Source organism: Piliocolobus tephrosceles, chromosome 1 (assembly GCF_002776525.5).
Source record: "Piliocolobus tephrosceles isolate RC106 chromosome 1, ASM277652v3, whole genome shotgun sequence".
Taxonomy (NCBI): domain Eukaryota; kingdom Metazoa; phylum Chordata; class Mammalia; order Primates; family Cercopithecidae; genus Piliocolobus; species Piliocolobus tephrosceles.
Window position 1 is genome coordinate 70,576,490 of NC_045434.1, and position 23,326 is coordinate 70,599,815.

Genomic DNA, 23,326 nt, shown 5'->3' on the forward strand with positions numbered 1-23,326 from the left:
TTACTTGGAGACATGTAAATGTATAGTAATATATATGTTGTAAATTAAACATATGTAAATACATATGAAGAAAGAAAAAAGAACAAAATGAAATTCAATAGGAATAACTTGTTTTGTAAAGGAAAAGAAAATGAGACAGGTAGGTGGATTAATGTGCACTTGGGATTTGTTAAGGCTATCATTGTATGGGACAGGCTTCTTTGAGCTGGTCCTTTGGGAAGAGAATGGAGCAACTTGGAGAGAAGAGGTAGCTGGCTAAAGGTCAAACACCTTCTTACCAAAAAGAAGGTGTACACAGAAGACAACTGCCCAGTAGATTACTTATCCCAAATTCAGTTTCCAAAAAAGGACAAGGTATGTGCTATTTGTATACTCAGTTATTTTTTTCAGTCATTGCCATGTCACAACCTGGGAATTTGACTACAGAATAAGTAAAGGTATGGATGCTGCCCATGACAATGGTGTAAACTGTGAAGAAAGACCTGCTATGACTCTTTAACATTTCTAAGAAGCATAAATAAGCAAGTGAATGTGAGGAACAAGCTATGTGTCAACTGTAGAGGAATCCCTAATGGAAATGAGTAAACCAGACAAGGGTCAAGGAAACACACTCAACTGAATTCAACTCAGTTTAACTGCTGCCACTCTACCTATTTGAATCACCTCCTACTGGAAAAAGCAAATCCAATAAACTTAGAAAAAGGGTGCTAAGAAATCCCATCTACTATTGCTGCTTTGTGAAGCAAAGTATAAATGCTATTATAGATTATTTGATGGTAAAGATTCTCAGTACCAGTAAGACCTCCAGTAACATTGATAAAAGAAAATGAACTTGACCTCCAATAGAGACACATCTTGCACTATCAGAGAAAATGTGAACACTCACCTTTCTGGCTCACAGATCTGCATCTCATTTTTAAGGTACAGACTTTTATGTTTGGGGATGTTTTTTTGACATTCATTAGATGTAAATCTTTATCATGATAACGTAGGAAAAGAAGACATTTCTACAGCATTTGTAGAAATGTGATGCTTTTCCTCAGAAGATCCTAAGGACATTTCTTGATTATTAAAACTTCCATTTTAAAAACAGAATTGACCATTGAAGGATACATGGGTTTGTCTGTTTTGGCCTGTGTCTCCCGGGATGCTTGGGGTGAGGGAGGCTACCGAGCTTTTGTTACTGGTGAAATGTCTCCAGTTCATACTTAGTATCTAGTGAAAGAGCCGGGGATGTTTAGCCTAGAGATGACAGGATTCCAGGTGACATGGTGACTATATCTAAGTTTGTGGAAGGAACTGTGGAAGAAAACAGATAAGGGAGCTTTTACTGAGTAACGACAACCTAACAGAAACTCTGCTAGGCATGGGACCATATCTTCAGTCCTCACAATAACCTTATGAGGCAGGTAATGTAAATAAGGAAACTAAAAATCAGAGTTTTAGTCACTGCCTAGCTAGTAGTCAAGTGGCAAGGCCAGGATTGATTCTATATGACTAAACATCCTAAAGTTCTTCCACAACCCAAGATTATTCCATGTGGTTCATGGGTAAAACTAGGGCCAGTGGACGGAAATGACAAGGTAGTGGCTTTTTTTTTTTTTTTTTTTTGATGGAGTTTCACTCTTGTTGCCCAGGCTGGAGTACAGTGGCATGATCTTGGCTCACTGCAACCTCCATGTCCTGGGTTCAAGTGATTCTCCTGCCTCAGCCTCTCAAGTAGCTGGGATTACAGGTGCATGTCACCATGACTGGCTAATTTTTCTATTTTAGTAGAGAAGGGGTTTCACCATATTGGCCAGGCTGGTTTCAAACTCCTGACCTCAGGTGATCAGCCCGCTTCAGCCTCCCAAAGTGCTGGGATTACAGGCGTGAGCCCCCACACCCAGCCAACAATGCAGTGGCTTTTATTCCACTCAATCTAAGAGGGAGCTTCTGCACTTCAGAGTGGTCCAGAGATGGCAGGGTCGGGGTGGCAGGGTTGTCTTTCTGGAGGCTGCTGGATGCTGACTCAGCATGTCATTGCTGACAGCAGATGTCCTCTGTCTGAGGAGTAGCAGAGGTATCAGGGACAAAATGACAGTGGGAGCAAAAAATGGGCTCTGTGGTTGAAAAAGTTCTGAAAGTACCAAGTTGAAACAGGTCATTCATTCCCTGGAGGATTTCTCTGAGACTTTCACATACTATTGTGATTTGTGACTCTATATCATGGGGATCTACAAAATGGAGAATGGATCTGAACTTAAAACCCCCTTCTCCTGGAATATTTTCAGGGACCAACGCTCCAGAGAACACAATCAGGAAACATGGCTGTGGAGTGTGCTAAAGCACCATATGAGAGTTAGGTCAGAGGACCTTCCAATCTCTGGCATTTCTTTCACTTATTTCATTCACTCATTAATTCACTGAACAAGAATGAATCCCACCTTAGCTTCCAGGGCCTCCTTTCTATTCTGAAAACACTCCAGGCACTCTCAGGCTTTGGCCCTGGCTGTTCCTGCTTCCCAGAAGGCTCTCTCCCCACATTTCTGTGTGGTTGATTTAGATTCCTACTGCAAGGCTTACTCAGTGCCACTTTCTCAGTGCAGCCTCCCTGCCATCTCCCCTGGGCATCTCTATCCCTCTTACCCAATTCTAATATATTTTCCGGTAGTACTTGTCCCCCTTCTAGCATACAATGTAATTAACTTTATGATTTTATTGTCGTCTATCTCCTCCAGTGGAACTTCAGATCTTTAGGATAAGATCTTACTCTGTTTTATTTGCGGATGTGCCCCCAAGCATTTAAAATAGCTCTTGTGTAATAATAGATGCTCAATAAATAGCGATTGAATGAATGAGAGAAACACACAGGTTTCTATCCTCAGGGAGGTGTGATTCTGTGGACACTTGAGTGAACAGAAAATGTTTATTTGAGGGTTTATTTTACATATGCAGGCATACTTTGGAGATAGTTCAGGTTCACTTTCAGACCACTGCAATAAGGCAAATATCGCAATAAAGCAAGTCACATAAATTATTTGGTTTCCCAGTGCCTATAAAAGTTGTGTTTATATTATACTGTAGTCTACTAAGTATGCAATAGCATTATGTCTAAGAAACAATGTACATACCTTAATTTAAAATATTTTCTTCCTAAAAAATGCTAATAATGATCCTTGGAGCCTTCAGTGAATTGGCACCTTTTTGCTGGTGGAGGGTCTTACCTCCAGTTGATGGCTGCTGACTGATCAGGATGGTAGTTGCTGAAGGTTAGGGCGGCTGTGACAATTTCTTAAAATAAGACAATAATGAAGGTTGCCACATCAATTGACTCAATCACAAAAGATTTCTCTGTAGTATGCAATGTTGTTTGATAACATATTAATTACAGTAGAATTTCTCTCAAAAATTAGAGTCAGTTCTCTCAAACCCTGCTGCTGCTTTGCCAACGAAGTTTATGTAACATTCTAAATCCTTTGTTTTCATCTGAACAATGTTTACGGCATCTTCACCAGGAGTAGGTTTCATCTCAAAAGACAACTTTCTTTACTCATCCATAAGAAGCAACTTCTTTTCCATTCAAATTTTATCATGAGATTGCAGAAATTCTGGCCCATCTTCAGGTTCCACTTCTATAATAATTCTGGTTTTCTTGCTGTTTCCACTACATCTGCAGTTACTTCCTCCACTGAAGTCTTAAATCCCTCAAAGTCATTCATGAAGGTTGGAATCAGCTTCTTCCAAACTCCCGCTAAGGTGGATATTTTGACCTCATCCTTTGAATCACACATCAAAGTGTTCTTAATGGCATCCAGAAAGGTTATTTCCAGAAGGATTTTAATTGACTTTGGCCTGATCCATCAGGGGAATCACTATCTATGGCCTCAGAAAATGTATTTCTCAAATAATGAGACTTGAAAGTCAAAATTATGTCTTGATTCATGGGCTGGACAATGAATGTTGTGTTAGCAGGCATGAAAACAACATTCATCTCCTCGTACATCTTCATCAGAGCTCCTGAATAACCAGGTGCATCATTAATAAGCAGTGACATTTTGAGAGGAATCTTTTTTCTGAGCAGGAGGTCTCAACAGTGGGCCTAAAATATTCGGTAAACTGGCTGGGCATGGTAACTCAAGCCTGTAATGCCAGCACTTTGGGAGGCCCAGGTGGGTGGACCATGAGATCAGGAGATCAAGACCATCCTGGCTAACATGGTGAAACCCCATCTCTACTAAAAATACAAAAAATTAGCTGGGCATGGTGGCTCGTGCCTATAGTTCCAGCTACTTGGGAGGCTGAGGGAGGAGAATGGTGTGAACCTGGGAGGCGGAGCTTGCAGTGAGCGGAGATCGCGACACTGCACTCCAGCCTGGGTGACAGAGCAAGACTTCTTCTCAAAAAAAAGAAAGAAAAAATTCAGTAAACCATACTGTAAACAGATATGCTGTCATCCAGGCTTTGTTGTTCCATTGATAGAGCATAGGTGGAGTAGATTTAGCCTAATTCTTAAGGGGCTTACAATTGTTGGAATGGTCATTAAGCGTTGGCTCCCACTTCAAGTTACCAGCTGCATTAGCCTCTAACAAGAGAGTCAGCCTGTCCTTTGAAGCTTTGAAGGCAGGCATTGACTTCTCCTCTCTAGTTACGAAAGTCCTAGTTGGTGTCTTCTTCCAATAGAAGGATGTTTCATCTACAATGAAAATCTGTTGTGTAGTGTAGCCATTTTGGTCAATGATCTTAGCTAGATCTAGAGAACTTGCTGTAGCTTCTACACCAGCACTTGCTGCTTCACCTTGAACTTTTATGTTACAGAGGCAGCTTCGTTCCTTAAGTTTCATGAACCAACATCTGCTAGCTTACATACACTTGTCTTAGACTTCATAGAATTTAAGAGACCTAGTGCCATGCTCTGGATTAAGCTTTTTCTTAAGGAAATGTTATAGTTAGTTTGATCCTCTGTTAAGACCACTGGTACTTTCTCCCTATCAACAATGAGGTGGTTTTACTGTCTTATCATTCCTGTATTCACTGGAGTAGCACTTTTAATTTCCTTTAAGGACTTTTCCTTGCATTCACAACTTCTCCGTTTGGCACAAGAGACCTAGCTTTTGGCCTATTTTAGCTTTCAATATGCCTCCCTCACTAAACTTAATTATTTCTAACTTTTGCTTTAAAGTGAGAGACGCAATTCTTCCTGCACTTGAACACTTACAGGCCACTGTAGGGTTATTTACTGGCCTAATTTCTACATAAAATGTCTCATGGAATAGAGAGGCTTGAGGAGACAGAGATGAGGGACGGGCTGGTCAGTGGAGCAGTCAGAACACACACAACATTTAGTAATTAAGTTTGCCATCTTATATGGGTGATGACACCCCACCCCCAAAATTACTATAGTAACACCAAAGATCACTGATTACAGATCGCCATACCAGATATAACGATAATTTAAGTTTGGGGTTTTGTGAGAATTACCAAAATGAGACCCAGAGACACAATGTGAGCACATGCTGTTGGGAAAATGGCACCAACAAACTTGCTTGATGCAGGGTTTTCACAAACCTCCCATTGATAAAAAAATGCAATTATTTATGAAGCATAATAAAATAAAGTACAATAAAACAAAGTACATGTATATTCTAGTTGGCCAAACTTTACTACATATGCCCTCACAAATCATTGATTTTCAAGAAACTAAACATATGTACAGTAACTTCCATATTAAGAGGATACTCATTGCAATATAACCCTTTCATTTGTTTGCATTATGATGATTCAGAAGGCACTGGGGGACCCTTTCAAGAATAAGGCAGTGATTCATACATCAGAGATCATGGAACAGTAATGCTATAAATAGACAGCATAAATAAGATGAATCTGAATCTACTGTCACCCTATCACATTCTCTGGAAGTTATTTTTCTAAACCAATTGTGATTACCAGAATCTTCCCTTGCCATTTCTATCTGGCTTAATGAAAGTAGAGCTGAGAATAGTTGTGAAATTTTCACTGCTGGATTGTCTAGAATATAATTGTGTTATGGATATTGGTGTGCAAAGGGCATAAATACACAACGACCAGCCTCTCACCTCTCTCTATCCACCATGACCACCATCACTTCCATCCTCTACCTTTACTCTTTGATTTCTTATCCTTGCAGTTGAGAAGACTTGCAGGGCCTGGCTACTGGAGGACTGCAATAATGTGGAATCAGGCAAGTTGCTGCCTAGGGCAGTAGTAAACTGAGGCTTGGAGTGGGTATCAAGCAAGCCTGAGGAGGAGGAGGGTCTCAACCAGCAAAGTAATACTGGCAGTTAACTCAATAAATCAGTGGGAAGATGTGGTCAATAATCTAAGGAAGAAGACTAGTTCCTGGGGACATCAGAAACAGGTAGAAAAATACACCTTAGGTAGGGTGGGGAGAGAAGTGTCAAAATTATTACTCTTATAAGAGCATCAGTCTTATTCATTGCTGCATACCTGGCCTTGCAATGGTCCCTGGGTCAAGACATAGAGCTTGGCTGAATTGGAAGAAGATACAGAAAACCATGAGGAATGAACGTCTTTCTGACATATCAAAGTGCTACAAGGGGTTGGTTGATAAATATGGAAGTGGGAACCCTACAAAATAAAGTTGCAGATGCTTCCCAGATAACTAGGGGACTAAGTTTACAAATGACTACATCAATACACAAACACCATTAGCAGAAGGTTAATTCTGATAGGTGAGTTTGAATTATAATATCTACTCCAACCACCAACACCAGTATCACCATTGCTACCAACACTTTCCAGGAGTCAGGGCCTGAACTCATTTATTTTTGTGTATTTATTTAATTCATTATTGATGTAATCTTTGTAATAGTTCTATGATGTAAATGTTACCATCCTCATTTTACACACAAGAAAAATGAAGCTCAGAGATATCATCTCTCATCCCAGGGCAACAAACTGGTAAGTGGCTGGTCTAGAATTCAAACCCAGCTTCCACTGAGGCCAGACAGTGGCATCTCATAGGAAATGGGGCTTATTTCCATGGACAAAAATAGGATTCCTATGACCAAGGACAACTCTGGATTTAAAGAAACTTCAAACAAAACAAAATAGTCCGCGCGCCTGATCTTCCCAGCTGGCCTCTTCTCAGCTTGGTTTGTGGTTATTTATAGCACTCTACTTACAACTCCAGAGCCACTGGCAATCTTGAGCATGTTATTTAATCTTCCTGAGCCTTAATCTCCTCTTTTGCTAGAATGAGGTAATTACATTTAACACTCTGATATTTTTCACCTTTAATACTGATTTTATTCAACATCTGTATCTGCTCTGCATGGGACATTTTAGACACTACTAAAGATATAGAATTGAACGTGACGGGGCTTGCAACCTCCATGCTTCTCACCAGGACATGGGCTTTTCCAGAGCACACAGTATGTCATTTATCTCTGCACCTCTGCCCAGCCCATCCCCATGCCTACTTCACTGCCCAGGTATTATAGAGGCTCAATGAATGTTCATCAAAATTACATGAAAGAAAGGAGCTACTCACGATAAGTAGCACAAAGCAGAATGTGGCAAAGATCTTAGAAACAATGCAGTATAATGGGATAGGCCGTAGGAAAAGGACGTTAATAACCATCTGGAATGATCAGGAGTCATCTTCCAGGAGGACTAATGAAGGAGTTGGCTCCTGACCTTAAAGGAAAGGAAGAGCCTCAATGGGCAGAAATGGGGCAGCATAAAAAATTCTGGAGACAGGAAAGTTCCCTGTCATCCAGTATTTCTGCTAAGTTGGGTGCGTAAGAGAGTGTGGCAGCACACAAGACCAGAAAGATGGGGTTGAATTATTAAGAACTTTAAGTTTTTGTGTTTTAGACTTTAGACTGCTCTGCAGGAAATGAGAAGCCATTGAGGGTTTTTAACACAAGGGTGGTATAAACAGTTATGTCATATTGAAATTCAACCACTGAGCATTGTGTGAGACACCTTCATATATATTCTTTTATTTAGTCTTATTTAATTATTGACTCCAAACAACTTTGTAAATTAGATAGTTTTATTGTGTGTTAATTACATCTCAATAAAGATATGTAATAAAACACCTCTATTTTTGAGATAAAGTAGTATGCAATTTCTTAGAAAAAAAAACAAACAAAAAACAGTCTTCTAAAGCTTCACTTTAACTTTTGTGAGATGCCTTTCTTTACCCTCAAGAAACTGAGAAAAAAGAGAGGAAAGAAAAGAGGGAGAGAGGGAGAAGTGAAGGAAAAGGAGGGAGGGAAAAGGAAAGAAAAAAAGAAAGGAAGAAACGAAGGAAGAAAGGAAGGAAAGAAGGAAGATGGGCCTCACATGTTCAAGATTGCATGTCCTCTTTTTTGGTAGTATGGGAAGAAACTGTGGCAGGGAGAAAGTCAACTACTGTCTGAGTTAGTCTCAGGTCAGATGCACTATTACTGAACTTCAGGATTGTAAGCAAAAGTCTGTTTCTTTCCATAGCCATCTCCTCAACACAGTGTATGAAAAAAGTTTTTTTTAGGTGTCTTGATTTAATTTAGCAGTTTCCTAAATTCTGTGTATTCTATGGGCCCAAGCAGCCTATGAATTTTTTTTTTTTCTTCAGGTGAGAATTCTGGGATTGACAGTGCTGTTGTTAAAGCGCTTTTACAGACAGTTCATTTAGGAAGACTGGTTCCCATTGGACACACCTTGAGGAGTTAGTTGTGCGTGTTAAAGAGATTTATTCCAGACAAATTGGCTTATAAATATGAACCAACTCATGTAAGGCAATCCACAGAGCAAGCCTTGAGGGAACTATTCTTTCTACTTTAGGGACTGGCTCCTATGAAAGACCTGATAGGTATCTCCTCTTCCTATGCCTGGCCCTGGATATTTAGCTCCCACAGAATGTGGGGAGCTAAATTCCTCTTACTTAACACAGCAGTCCCAAAGGGTTTGTAAACCCATCATTGGACAGTTGAGTTGAGGAGGTTAAGAAAACTGACATGAAGAGAGGCTTTATAATTCTGTAAGCAATTTTTCATTGGCTAAAGATGTTGGCGGGCACAGTGGCTCAAGTCTGTAATCCCAGCACTTTGGGAGGCCGAGGTGAACAGATCAAGAGGTCAAGAGATAGAGATAATCCTGGCCAACATGGTGAAACCCCGTCTCTACTAAAATTGCAAAAATTAGCTCGGTGTGGCGGCACGTGCCTGTAGTCCCAGCTACTCAGGAGGCTGAGGCAGGAGAATCGCTTGAACCTGGGAGGCAGAGGTTGCAGTGAGCCGAGATCACACCACTGCACTCCAGCTTGGGCAACAGAACGAGGCTCTGTCTCCCGCTGTCACCCAGGCTGGAGTGCAATGGCATGATCTCAGCTGAAGATGTCTTAAAGTGCCATTATTTTAGTCATCTCTCCCTTGTCTTGCTGCCCACCAAGAGATAATTGACGAGATGGAGCCAACCCAGCCTGTTGAGTCACCCTGGGTTTCATCCTTCAGCTTTGCGTTAAAGAACTTCTAGGAAACACATGAAGATGAGAAAGTTGTAGTCAGGTTAACATGAAATAAAAAATATAAAAAGCCACTCAAGGATGTTAATTTCCATCCTAATGCAAGCCTCTCATTTCAAGTGCATCGTTTAAAGTGTCTTGAAACACTGCAAATTTCCGTTTTTGTCTGGAAATTTTATTTACTGTTAGTTTCTTTCTGCTACTAATATTAAAAACCTTTAGAAAACTCCCAAAGGCTGTGTTCTTCAGGGGAAGGAGGGTGGAGAATCTGCTCTGTGGTGCTCTTGGGAGATGTAGCAATAGATGGCCTTGGAAGTTGGGGAGCAGGGACCTAATCTGTATGAGTGGAGCGGGGGTTGTGGGGGGAGGCTGCCACCAGCAGGCTCGTCTCTGGGAGTCCATAGCAAAGGATGCCCAGATCACTATGGTTTCCTACACTCCTCATAGTGATTAGAACTTCTCACCATGAAGTCCCTGAATCTGAAGTTTTTCATAGATTGTATGAGCCTAAATCTCACCCAACCACTGCTCTCAGAGCAGGAAGCTGGGACTAGAGAGACCTGAGATGCCTATTAAACTGCTAAAACTCACACAGAGTTTAAGGTCTTTAGAGCAAATATATCTTGCTCCTTGGTTTTATACAGAATTAGAACATGTGGATGCCATACTCCAGGACTGTCAAGGAAAACCAGACAGCAGAGGCAGTGATGTGAGTTCCAATTCCATGTCTTCAGGCCAGACAGCTTCCCCAGTGTGTCTAGCTGACATGTATCCTTTGCTACTTGAGTCCTTTGCAGCACCTTCTGCTCTGCAATACTCCTGCCTGCCCTGTCTACAACTCCAGGAGGCTCTAGAATTCTTTCTTGGAGCAGGGACAATCTGAGAGGCTTGGGGGAAGCAAATAACCAATGAGAGCAGTAAACCTGTTGGAATGAGGGCAGAAAGGGCCAACTTGCTGGGCATCATTCAACTGAGAAAGAGCTGTGCAGATGTCCTTTTCTCTGTTCTGACTGGGAAATGGATACGGTGGGTATAGCAAGGAGAGTTAGAATCATAGGTGATTAAAGGAGAAGCAGGTATGCTTTCTTGGATCCATCTGGTTGTTGGTAAGGACTTAGAATGGTTTACATTGTGGATCCCAACACATATGCTTTGGAATCAGCCAGAATGCCAGTTCCTCCACTCACCTCCCTGAAGCTCCATCTTCTTATCTGTAAAATCCATGTCACTAACTATTCACTGAATGGTTATTCAGGACCAAGCACTATTATAAGGGCTTTACATGCGTTAACTCATGTAATCCTCATATGTACCTTATGACGTAGACTAGAATCTGTGAGCTTCATTCTCCAGATGAAGACATGAAGGCACAGAAAGGCTGAGAAATTTATTCCAAGTCACAAGGCTAACAGATGACAGAGCAAGGATTTGGATCCAGGGAGTCCAGCTTCAGAGTTCATGCTGTGGACATGACTTTACCTTGTTTCTGCAAGATTGAATGAGACAGCAAACTCAGGTTCTCCATGAGTAATAATTCTTATTACTCCAAGTTATTAACATTGAGCCATGATATGGTTTGGCTGTGTCTCCACCCAAATCTCATCTTGAATTGTAGTTCCCATAATCTCCACTTGTCGTGGGAGGGAGCCAGTGGGAAGTGATTGAATCATGGGGCCAGTTACCCCTATGCTGTTCTCATGATAGTGAGTGAGTTCTCATAAGATCTGATGGTTTTATAAGGGGCTTTTTTCCCTTTGCTTGGCACTTCTTTCTCCTGCCACCTTGTGAAGAAGGATGTGTTTATTTCCCCTTCCACCATGACTGTAAGTTTCCTGAGGCCTTCCCAGCCATGTGGAACTGTGAGTCAATTAAACCTCTTTCTCAGTTTCTTCAACACAGTATGAGAATGGACTAATATAAGCCACTACCTGTTGAGCATAGTTAATAAACAAAACAAACTAGAAATTCATGTAGTCATTGGCTTCTATCCCAGTGGACTTCAAACATTTTGGTTATGCACCCCAAGTTGTAAAACATTCTTGAACATATATTTGTGTATGGATTAGAAAAATGTCCTATTGTGCATATGACCATTATGAAACATGTAGAACTTATACACTGAAACTGAAAACAAATTTAAAAATAGGAGATTTAAATATAGATCTACCTCGGAAACATAGTGGGTTTGTTTCCAGATCACCTCAATAAAGCAAGTATCATAATAAAGTGAGTCCCACCAATTTTCTGAATTAGGCTTTGACTTTAAGGGAATGTTGTGGCTGGTTTGATCTTTTATCCAGACCACTCTAACTTTCTCCCTATCAGCAAAAGGCTGTTTTGCTTTCTTATCAGTTCTGTGTTCACTGGAGTAGCACTTTTAATTTCCTTCAAGAACTTTTCCTTTGCATTCACAACTTCTGTAACTGGCGCAAGAGGCCTAGCTTTTAGCCCGTCTCAGCTTTCCACATGCCTTCCTCACTGAGCTTAATCATTTCTACCTTTTGATTTAGAGTAAGAGATGTGACTCTTCCTTTTACTTGAAACTTTAGAAGCCATTGTAGGGTTATTATTTGGCCTAATGTCAATATGGTTGTGCCTCAGGGAATAGGGAACCAGAGGAGAGAGAAAGAGACAGAGAAACAGTCGGTTGGTGGAGCAGTCAGAACACACAACATTTATTGATTATGTTTGCTGTCTTATATGGGTGCAGTTCATGGCAGCTCAAAATAACTACAATAGTAACCTCAAAGATCCCTGACCACAGATCATCATAACAGATATAATAATAATAAAGTGTGAAATATTGGTAGAACTACCAAAATGTGAGACAGAGATAAAGAGTGAGCATGTGATGTTGGAAAAACATGGCATTCATAGATTTGCTGTATGCAGAGTTGACATAAATCTTCAATTTGTAAAAACATGCAATATCTGCAAAGCACAATAAAACAATGGCATGCCTATAATTATCCCTGCTCTTCAGGGGCATGGATTGCTCACTCTATTTTGAAGACTACCAACAAGCTCACATTTTCCATTTTGCCCTTAAGAGTGGAAGAGTCAGTCCTGACCATCTGAGGGTCTCGGATGGTCCCCTGCCTCGGCACACTGACTTCTGATTCTTTCAGCCCAGATTACAATCCAGTGGCCAGGTGGCACAGAGCAGCCCCTCATGGGGTACCTGGGCCAGTCGTGGGTACAACTGTGAACCCAGCAATCAGTAATCTCAGCCCCTCTGGTGTTATTCCCCCTTCTCCTCACCACCTCCCTGTTCCTGGACCTTCTCAAATGCCCGATGGTGACTGTTCCCTCTCTCTCCTTCCCGGTGCTCTGAACAAAAATATTGAGTGTCCTTCTCCTTCCTGTACTTAAGTCGCTTACAGATCTATCTGTCTTCCAAGACTTATCTCCATTTAAACTTTCAAAGGCTCATTTTCCTCAACAGTCAAATGAGGATGTTAATTTTCTGTGTATCCAAGTGCTGTGAAGTTGAAGTGGGGAACCCTTGCGACCATGCCTTGCATACTACCTAGAGTGCACCAGGCACACAACAGGGCTCCTACACGGCCAGGAAGTCTGGATCTAGAAGGGAAAACTCTGTTCTCCCTCACAGGGTATTAAATGGAAAGACATGTTACCCTGAAATGATACCATAGCCTGCTAAACCCTATCCTAGCCTAATGGCACTGAGCTGACTGCTAACGGCTGGAGGCTGCTCCCCCAAGAGACTCTGTGAGTGGTACCAAGACGGGGATGCTGCCTTTAGCTTCATCATTTGAAGATGGGACCCTGGCAGTGGCTCCCTCTAGCTTAATTTCCCAAACCCCAACGCATGCACAGGCATCGGCTCCCCTCCTCCCAGGTCTCCTTCCGCCCCTGGACCTCCCTGACCATTCAGGAGGCAGGGCCATTCCCAGGCCAGAGAAGGAAGGCGGGGGAAGGCTGCCCCACTGGGCTGAAGGGCAGCTGTTTATATTATAATTAAGGTTTTACAGCATAAACTGAAATGTAGCTTGACTATTCCTACAAGGCACTGGAGGTAATTACCACTGCTAGAGGCATTCTCCACTGCCAATTATTTCCCTTCCTAATTGAATAACTTAGGCCACATTGTGGAGGGCCAGCAAAAGGAAGGAGGTGCTTTCAAATATGGACACTCCTTCAGATGGCTCAGAACAGCGCGAAGCTTAACACACTCTCAGTCCAACCCTGTCTGAGAGTTCTTTCCTAGGAGTGTAGCATAGAGGATAAGAATGTTAGTCCCAGAGTTCTACCATTTACTTCGGGCAGATCAAACTCCCTGCATCCATTTCCTCTTCTATAAAATGGGAATAATTGAAGTTCAGGCAGACTGCATTTTATTACACGTTACTACGTTTTGCAGATACTACAGTTTTTTTTACAAATTGAAGGTTTGTGTAATCCTGGATCAAGTAAGTCTGTCGGTGCCATTTTTCCAACAGCGTGTGTCTCTGGGTCATATTTCTCACAATACCTGTGTTATTCTCACAATATCTCAAACTTTTTCATGATTACTCTATCTGTTATGGCGATCTATGACCAGGGATCTTTGATCTTATTATTGTAATTGTTTTGGGGCACCATGAACTGCAAGAACATACGACAGCAAATTTAATAAATAAATGTGTGTGTTCTGCCTGCTCCACTGACTTGCTGTTTTCCTGTCTCTCTCTCTCTCTCTTTCTCTCTCTCTCTCTGGGCCTCCCTATTCCCTGAGACACAATAAGACCAGTTAATAACCCTACAATAGCTTCCAAGTGTTCAAGTGAAAGGAATAGTCACACATTTTCCACGTTAAATCCAAGGCTAGAGATGATTAAGCTCAGTGAGGAAGGCAAGTCAAAAGCTTAGACAGGCCAAAAGCTAGGCAGGCCTCTTGTGCCAAACAGTTAGCCAAGTTATGAATGCAAAGGAAAAGTTCTTGAAGGAAATTAAAAGTGCTACTCCAGTGAACACAGGAATGATAAGAAAGCAAAACAGCCTTATTGCTGATAGGGAGAAAGTGTTAGCGGTCTGGATAAAAGATCAAACCAGCCACAAAATTCCCTTAAGCCAAAGCCTAATCCAAAAACTTTGTGCAACACATTTTATTGCGATATTAGCTTTATTGCAGTGGTCTGGAACCAAACCCACTATATTTCCAAGGTATATCTGTATAGACTTCATGGCATTGTTGTGAGAATCAAATGAAATAATAATCATTCTGGCACATAGAGAACATTCAATAATTCTGGCTTAAGGAGGTGGTTCCAACAGAGGGTATGACCATGGGGGTGCAGGCAGTTTTCTCTTCCCTGCACAGGTGGACAAAACTGAGGCAGAAGTCACACTTCAGTCCCACATGCAACAGCTTGGTCTGGGAGTACCAACAGCAGATAGAAAGCATGCCTCCCTGGCTTAAAAACAATAAATTCCTTTGAGTTACAGAATAAATGGCTCCTCCCAAGAAAGTTGGACAGATATTCAAGATATCCAGTCTCTGGGAGTGTTTGTTAGTCCCTTTGCCTCCTCTGTATCCATACAAGGTGGCTGGCATTGTGCACAGGCTTGCGGTGGCTTCCTCAGCCCCAGGAAAACCCATGATTAATACCACATACATTTGTTGAGGGCTTTCAACTCTTTAAATTTTATTCTACTCTCATCTCTTTCACACCTCACAACCACCTGGAAAATAAAAGTATCCTTCCTGGTTTACAAATGAAAAAAATAGAGACTGAGAGAGATTAAATAACTCACATAAGCTCCATCAAGGACTGAAACACAGCTCTCTGCCTCCAATTTTTCTCACTGCTCCTCCACAGGAAGGAAGTCCATTCAGCTTTCAGGGTTCACCACACACTCCCTTCCCAAAGCCCAACTCTTTTGCTATTGAAATTATATAGTGCGTTTAAAACATCACAAAAGCCAGAGATCGTGAATTCTCCCACTTTAGCGTGTATACAAGTCTCTTAGGGAATGTGTTTACAAACGAAAATTCCAGGGCCACATTCCCAGGAAGTCTGACTCCCTGCATCTAAGATGGGGCCCAGGAATCTGTAGGTTAACAAGGTCCCCAGGTTTTTCTAATTTCAGTAGTTCAATGAGACGGCAACAGAGGCCTATGAAAGACCACGGATGGGACCTCAGTGAGTTGACTTAATCTTTCTGAACATTCATTTCCTTATATGCAGAGGAAGATAATAATATTTACCTCTGTGAGGTTTTGTGAAAATTAAATGAGATAATGCATGTAAAGTGTTGTGCACCGTGCTTGGCACATAGAACGTGCTCTGGTGACATCAGTCCTTGTTAGCACGACTGCTGCTGTCATGAATATTACCGAAATACCACCAAGCCTTGTGTTACTCAAGGGATAAATTATTATAAGCTTGAGACCTTATCATTTGGAGTCACTAAATCTATAGAAAATTGGGATGTAAAAGAAACATAAATAGAATTTGATAAATTTAAGTCATTTTTTAATAAGACTGACTCATTTATCCTCATTTAACTGCCTTGGGGTGGGGGTGTTGGCAGCTGTTTGGACAAACAGGAGTTTGTTGTTTAATTAGCAGACACTGATTAATGGCAGGAAAGGGGAGAAACTAGTAGACATGCCGGGGGGAGCTTCTTGAGAACTGGCTTTAAATTAATGTGATCTGCACAAAAATTCAATAGCAGACAGCACTGAGATAGACAAGAATGTATAGACCCCATCCGCAGCCATGAACAGCTTCCTCCTAGTTATCCTCCATTCCCCTAGGACTCTGGGGACATCTCTGAGTGCAAGTGCATCCTGGGACCCCAGGCTGTCTCTATAGGTCTGAAGTCTGGGTGAAGAGGAGCTCTGCCTTCTTATTAGGGAAAGCTTGCTGGGAGGCTGCCCTAGGAGTGCTTCTCCTGGGGAAAAGAAAACAAGAAGGAAGAAATTTCAGAAGAAAGTAAGACAAATTGAGCTAAGTGAATGACTTACAGACTGCCAGTGGTGGGAACCCCGCACTCCACACATACACACACTTTGAATTTGGCAAAAAGCCCAGATGAGGTATGAAGTGACTGTCAGCCAGGACTACCCACAGGCTGGCCTGGGGCTGGTGGCCTGAGCTTTATCAGAGAGCCTCTAGAAATCTGCATTTCACCCAGGCCGCCTCCATCTTTTAGTGAGGCCAAGTAGGCACACACACACAAAAACCAAACAATTTTGGATTGGAGAAGGTCCAGAAATACTCCTGGGTATATTTTGACATCTCAGGGAGTAGGTTCTGAGAGAGCAACCCCAGCATTTCCACACCTGATAGGGCAGGGGCAGGTGACCATCAGTACTTGACGTCAGGTGAGTCACGCTTCAGCCCTTCCTTTGGAAATCTGAGGCCCAAAACACATTTTATGGATGAGAACCAACCACTCCGGAGGGTTGTCTCTTATTTAAGCTGTGCAGTGAACTACCTACATAGTGTGAATTGAGAGACCCGGAAAGTCTCATCCCCCAAAAACACCCACTCCCCAAGCATTTCTGTTTCCAAACGTGTCTGTCCCCTCCTACTACAACATATCCATGCTGTAACTTTCCTCTCTGATCCAAGTTCCTAAGGTGATGCAAGAGCAGGAGGGATACTCCAAGGAGAAGAGGCTACAACAGTAACAGGTGAGGCAGACACGGGTCAGTCCTGCTCTTGCTTTCTCTAGAACCCCATCCCCTGCCTTCATTTTCTGTCCTACTCTGCTATTCTCATGACCTTCATTTGTCTCTGTCACCTGCTCCCTGTGCCTTTCCCATCTCTATGTCCATCCTATGCCAGGTCGATGCTGGATACACAGTGGGCTCAATCCATGCCTGAGGAATGACTAAGCAATGAATGAACAGAGAGGCGTGGAAGAATGTTCAGGGTGAAGGCTGCAGGCACATCCATGCCAGCCCTCCTTTTCCCCCAGGGCAAGCCCAGAAGGAAGCAGACACTGGAGAGAAAGGCCTGGTTGTTAATCTTTTACCCAAAGCTCAGCTCCACAGTAACGCTCTTTGTGCTGCCCCTGCTAACTGGGGGCAGAAAATGTGGAAACATCACATATTTGCCTGTAAATCTGCGTTTTTTTCATGTTTTAGTCCTTACGTTCTTTTGCTCCTCCTGTATCCATTTTTATAACCCCCTGTTCTCGCATGTCCAAACAACATAACTGATCACTCTGTCACCTTGATCCCCTGCACAGGTACCTTTTCCACTGTTTCCCCCCAACCCGCCTTCACCATCTACTTCTTTTCCAGCTGTTCCCTCCAGGGCAGCAGACTCTTGCATCCATAGTCACCAGGGCACACAGATCTCATTTTCTTTATGATTCATCTCCCAAGTGGAGAAATGACCAGGATCAAAAAATGCATATGTGACATTGCTGGGGAAATGTGGCTTCAGACAAGACAGGAGTTGGCAGAAATGGAGGTTACTCACTTCACTCAAAGTGAGGAGCTGGGAGAGGTTGCCTTGGGTGGGGAGTTTTATTGGTTTTCGTATTTATCACTGCAGAGTGCTATTAATGAATTGCCATCCTCCAAAATCAAACCATCAAGGTTGCATTTGGGCAATGAAGAACCGCTGGTTACAGAAAGTGCCCCTGTTGGTCTGACAGTTTCTCATGATCAGGAAGTGTCACTGGGTGATCCGGATACCAATGTCCTGTGAGCCCCTTGGTGCTCTCCTCTGATTGCTCAGGAGATTTGACACACTACACTTTGTCCTTCTGGAAGCCCTTTCTTTATTCTGGTTTTCTTTCTACAAACTTCTGGTTTTCTTTCTACATCCCAGGACATTCGTTTGCCAGGTCTTCCTTTTCTTCCTAATCTCTAACACTCTGAGTAATGTAGGGCTCAGACCTTGGACCTCTTCTCTATCTATTCTACCTGGTTTTGTCATCTCTCTCCTTCATGGATTTAAATATCAGGTTGATTCATAAGAAACATCTGATGATCAATCTTTTTCACCTGTAAAAAAAAATGACAAGTTCAATGGTCCTACCTAATGCTATATAGCATAACTCCCAAATCTTTATCTCTGTCCCCTGACCTCTCTTTGAACTTCAGACTCTTATCCAGCTGCCTACTTAGACACCTCCACTCAGTTGTCTAATTGCTATGCCCAGATCAACCAAAGCAGTTCAGAGTAGGACTCTAGACTTCCCTGCCAAGTTTGTTCCTCTCCCAATCTTCCCCATCTCAGTTAAGGACAACTCTACTCCTCTGGTTGCTCAGATCAAGAACCTAATAGTCATCCTGGCTTCTTCTCTTTCTCCCACATTACAGAAGTAAGTTCTTTTAGCTCTAACCTCACATCTCACATCTTTGCTCTTATCATCCTAGGCCAAGTTTCCTGGGGTTGTTTCCTAGATTAGTGTAATGATATCCTAACTGGTTTCTGCTTCTGCTTCTACCCTTGAACATTCCATAATCTACTATCTTTACAGCAGTCAGAGTGAACACTCTGAAGCATACATCACATTGTGCCATTCTCTCCAGTCCAAATACTCCAATGTCTTCCAATAATGCTCAGAATAAAATCTAAACTCCTTACCCTGCCTATTTCCCAGCCCCTGCCTGTGTCTCTAACCTTCATCTCCTTTGCCTGCTTCACTCAGCTGAAACTCAAAGCCTTGCTCCTTCCCACTTCCTCTGCCTCTGACACTCTCATTCCACTCATTCAAGTGTGTTCAGTATCACCTCCTCTGGAAAAGCTTTCATAGACCATCCCATTATCAGTAATACTTATCCCTTCATCCTGCCTTCTTTAATATGCTGACCACATGATAGTATATGATAGAATGATTTGTTTACGTGTTTATTATCGACCTACCAACTAGAACCTAAGTTCTCTAAGGGCAAATATTGTTGTCTCTTTCAGTGTCCTTTCCTAGTGCCTGGCACCTGATAGATGCTCAGCAAGTGTTTAAGTGAATGAATGAATTGATGAATGAGTGTGCCAGGCCCCCAGCTCTGTATCCTGTAGAGTTCAATACATATTTGATGCTTGAGAATCTTGAGCCAGAAGAACTTTGAGCCAACAGTCTAATAATGATGTGGGATTAGGATTGTACTGCAATGTGAGTTTGTAGTTTTTAGAATACTTCCTTATATATGATAACCACTACCTCCTCTTTCCAACAGGATGGAGGATCCCAAGGAAGTCACTTCTCCCTTTCCATTTTCTCCATCCAAAACATTTAAGTTTTTATTCTTTATGCAGTGACCATGACATCCTTGGTGTTGGCTATCACAACTACACACACACACCACACCACATCACACCAATAATGGTAAAAATAATGGCAAACTTTCAATAAGATCTTGCATTGAATCAAGCACTGTTCTAAACTTTTTACATATATTATCTCATTAGGATGGCTTAATAATCCTATAAAGCAGGTGCAGATGGGATCTTGGATCTCCACATTCAGGTGAGGAAACTGACTCACAAAAGGGACTAAGTAACTTTCCAAAATTTACACAGCCAGTAAGAGAACAGGCCAAATGTTTCTGAGGTTTTCAGTTTGGGATAAGATCTCTAGTGATGCTATCCATAGAAAGTCCCACTCTCCTACTGTCCCTCCTGTCCAGATTGCTCAAAATTCTGAAAATCCCATAAAGACAAGGGCAATGAACATTAAGGGCCTCCTGTGTTACAGGGAGAAAGACCCTAGGTCCTCATATCCACCAAGGCGATGTGCTTTCACCCTAAGTATGACCAAGGCAGTGACACAATCGGGCCCTTTTCCCTCATTTACCCTCTAAGGGTGCTCTGTGTCACTCAGAGCTGGCCCTCTTTCCCAGGCCAATTGAAGGACACGTTTGCCTCACATCTTTAAGTGAACAGCCAGAATCCATGTAGCAATTTCCTCTCCCTCACCCTCCCTTGTTAGCTCAGCTCCATCTGGTAAACAGGAGTCCTGGTGCCCCCGGTTTTCAACCCCCTCACCTGACAGGTAGCACCTAAAGAAAAAGGCTTTCTGAAAAAAATCACATCGCCCACACTTCCAAGTACAAGGAACCCTCAGGCTCATGCATTGATATGGTTTGGCTATGTCCCCAACCAAATCTCATCTTGAATCCCACATGTTGTGGGAGGGACCTGGTTGGAGGTAATTGAATCATGGGGGCAGGTCTTTTCCCGTGCTGTTCTTGTGATAGTGAATAAGTCTCATGAGATCTGATGGTTCTATATGGGGGAGTTTCCCTGCACAAGCTCTCTCTTTGTCTGCTGCCATCCATATAAGACATGACTTGCTCTTCCTTGCCTTCTACCATGATTGTGAGGCCTCCCCAGCCACATGGAACTGTATGTCCATTAAACCCCCTTTTCCTGTATAAATTACCCACTGTTGGGTATGTTTTTATCAGCAGTGTGAAAATGAACTAATACATGCATTGATGCCCGCCTCCTGTAATCCTGGCAGTGGGACCAATGGGTTGCCTAGAGGCTGCTGCTTCTCACACAGGGATAGCTGACAAGGCACAAGGGCATTGCTCCCAGCAGGCTTCTGCCCCCTCCCTGGCAGTGCTAGGCCAGAGAAGAAAGAGTAGGGGAGAGGGAGGGATGTCTCTCCAAGTAAGAGAGCAAGCAAAAAGATAAATGGAACCAATTTCAAAAGGAGTTAACAGGGCATCTGGGGAAGCAAGACCCCTGAGTTATAGTTAAGACTCTGAAGCATCAATTAATATGCTTCACATCTACCCCACCTTGCTCTTGGATGCACCAAATGCTTTCAGGAATACCCCCAGGGTCCCCTCCTCACAGCTAGATAGGACTCACTTTCCACAGCACTAGAAACAAAGACTGCCAGTACTCAAACTTTACGTGCAAAAGCTGCTTGTCTGAACCTGGATACAGAAAGATTTAAAGGCATACTTGCAGTGCAGTTTTTCTAGAGAAAGTGGAATGAAAAGGAAGAGGGAGGGAGCAGGGAGACAGAAAATATTAGCTTAAGAAATCTCAAGTCTCTGACACAGGAAGAACCCGGTGCTAGAGGGAAGTTGAGCTGTGACTGAGGTTTTCTTTTTGCAGTCCTACAAGGTGGTTAATGCCAGCCAATGGTGGCCAGCTCATTATTGATGGGTTGACCCGGTTGGAGTGACTCATCTTTGCCCCAGACTTTGCCCCTCCACATGGATCATCCCCTGTTTAACAACCCAGGAAGTTGGTGAACCCCTTGCCAAGCACCAATGAACTTCGAGACTTTCAGAAATCACAACCTTTGTGGGTATCAGTCTCCTCATCTGCAAAATCAGGCACTGAGAAAATGATTTCTAAGGTCCTATGTCTAATTTTCTGGAATTTAATAAAGACCTATAGTGGGATATGATTGGGAAAAAATCCTTTGCTTATCATGGAATGGTTGCTAAGCAAGTCCCACAAAATAAGCAGTAGAGTCTCCCACATAACCTAGCTTTTAAATTTTAATCAAAGCCCATGAACTGAAAACAATCAAAATGTGTACTGAGGGAAGGGGCTGATTGCATATTAATTTCATTATTACCCAGATATATCCACTATCTCTTATGAGGTCAGTGACATATGATCATCTTATTGGTCATCTTCAAAACAGTTTACTAAATAATGACTAGTTGCCAAGGACTATGGTGGGAACTTTAGAGAATGCAGAAAACTAATATTATATTGTCTCCATCTTTATAATAATACAAACTAATACAGGAAATTTAGAATCATAATGGAATTTTTTTTAAGTTTAAGACTGACTACTGTTCATTTCAATGTTGACAAGTACGACATCCAGGTAATGCTAAACCTTTGAAGCAAAAATGAAAATGTACAATGTTCTTATCACTAAATTATATCACTATAAACAAATAATCACTGGTGCCCTGCAAATGTGCATAGAATATTTACCTTAGCCCAAATTTTGTTTAGAGAAAATCTAATCTTTCTCCTTAAGATAATGCTCAGGTTGGTCATTTTAGTTTCAATACTATATAGACTTGAGATTTTATGCACAACAACCTTGCAGACAGAACTGGCTATATAATTTGTGGGGTCCAGTACAAAATGGAAATGTGGGGTTTCTTGTTTACAAATTATTAATACTAAGAATTTTAAGATGGCAAAAGCAAGGTATTAAACAAAGTGTGGGCCCCTTTTAAGGTCGAGGCCTGCTCATAGATTATCCAGAAGTAGCCGTGGCTGACATTTAATGAGTTCTTGCTGTCTACTGAGCACAGCTCTAAGAGCCATACATTTATTAACTCTAAATCCTCAGAACAACCCTGGGAGGGAAGTACTGTTATTCTCTACCTATAACAAGGAAACAAAGGCATAGAAAAGTTAAACATTCTTACCCATGGATCCATGGACAGGAAATAGAGCCAAGATTTCACGGCAGGATTTTGAGGCAGACTGGGTTCAGGTCCCATCACATTGCTACACTATGCTGCTTCTAGTAGTCATTCCCCCAAACTGAATCTGGAAATTATACTAATGGATTTCCACTCCACAGAGTCTTTTAATTTTCTTCTCTCCTAAGATTAACACTGGGCTTGAGTAACTCTGAGGTTGTCACAGTTCCAAGGAACTGCAATGACTAGGGGCCTTTTGCATGTGTGTGACTGGATGGATATGGGCAAAGCAGAGTAAGCCTGAATGCAGAGAGCTGGGCATAGTTTTTCTTAGACTCTCACATGTTATTGAACCCCCACAGTCAAAGCCTGCTGAAGCTTCACCGCTAAGGCTCTGGGTAAAAATGGCTCAGACCAAGAAGGCCCACCAGGCTCCAATAAGCCTAGTTCCATTTCATGCTGGAAGGATGGGGTCTCTGGGCAGAGCTGGGCTTGCCTGCAACAACCTT

At 42.2% G+C, this 23,326-nt stretch overlaps 1 long non-coding RNA gene across 1 annotated transcript in view; it reads right to left on the bottom strand.

Moving 5' to 3' along the window:
• Positions 1 to 15,716: 15,716 nt before the first annotated feature.
• LOC111537132 overlaps positions 15,717 to 23,326 on the bottom strand; it is a 177,292-nt gene continuing 169,682 nt past the window's right edge. Inside the window, exon 6 of the long non-coding RNA XR_002729912.1 lies at positions 15,717 to 18,461. This is a non-coding gene — a long non-coding RNA (uncharacterized LOC111537132). The remainder of the gene's footprint in view (positions 18,462 to 23,326) is intronic.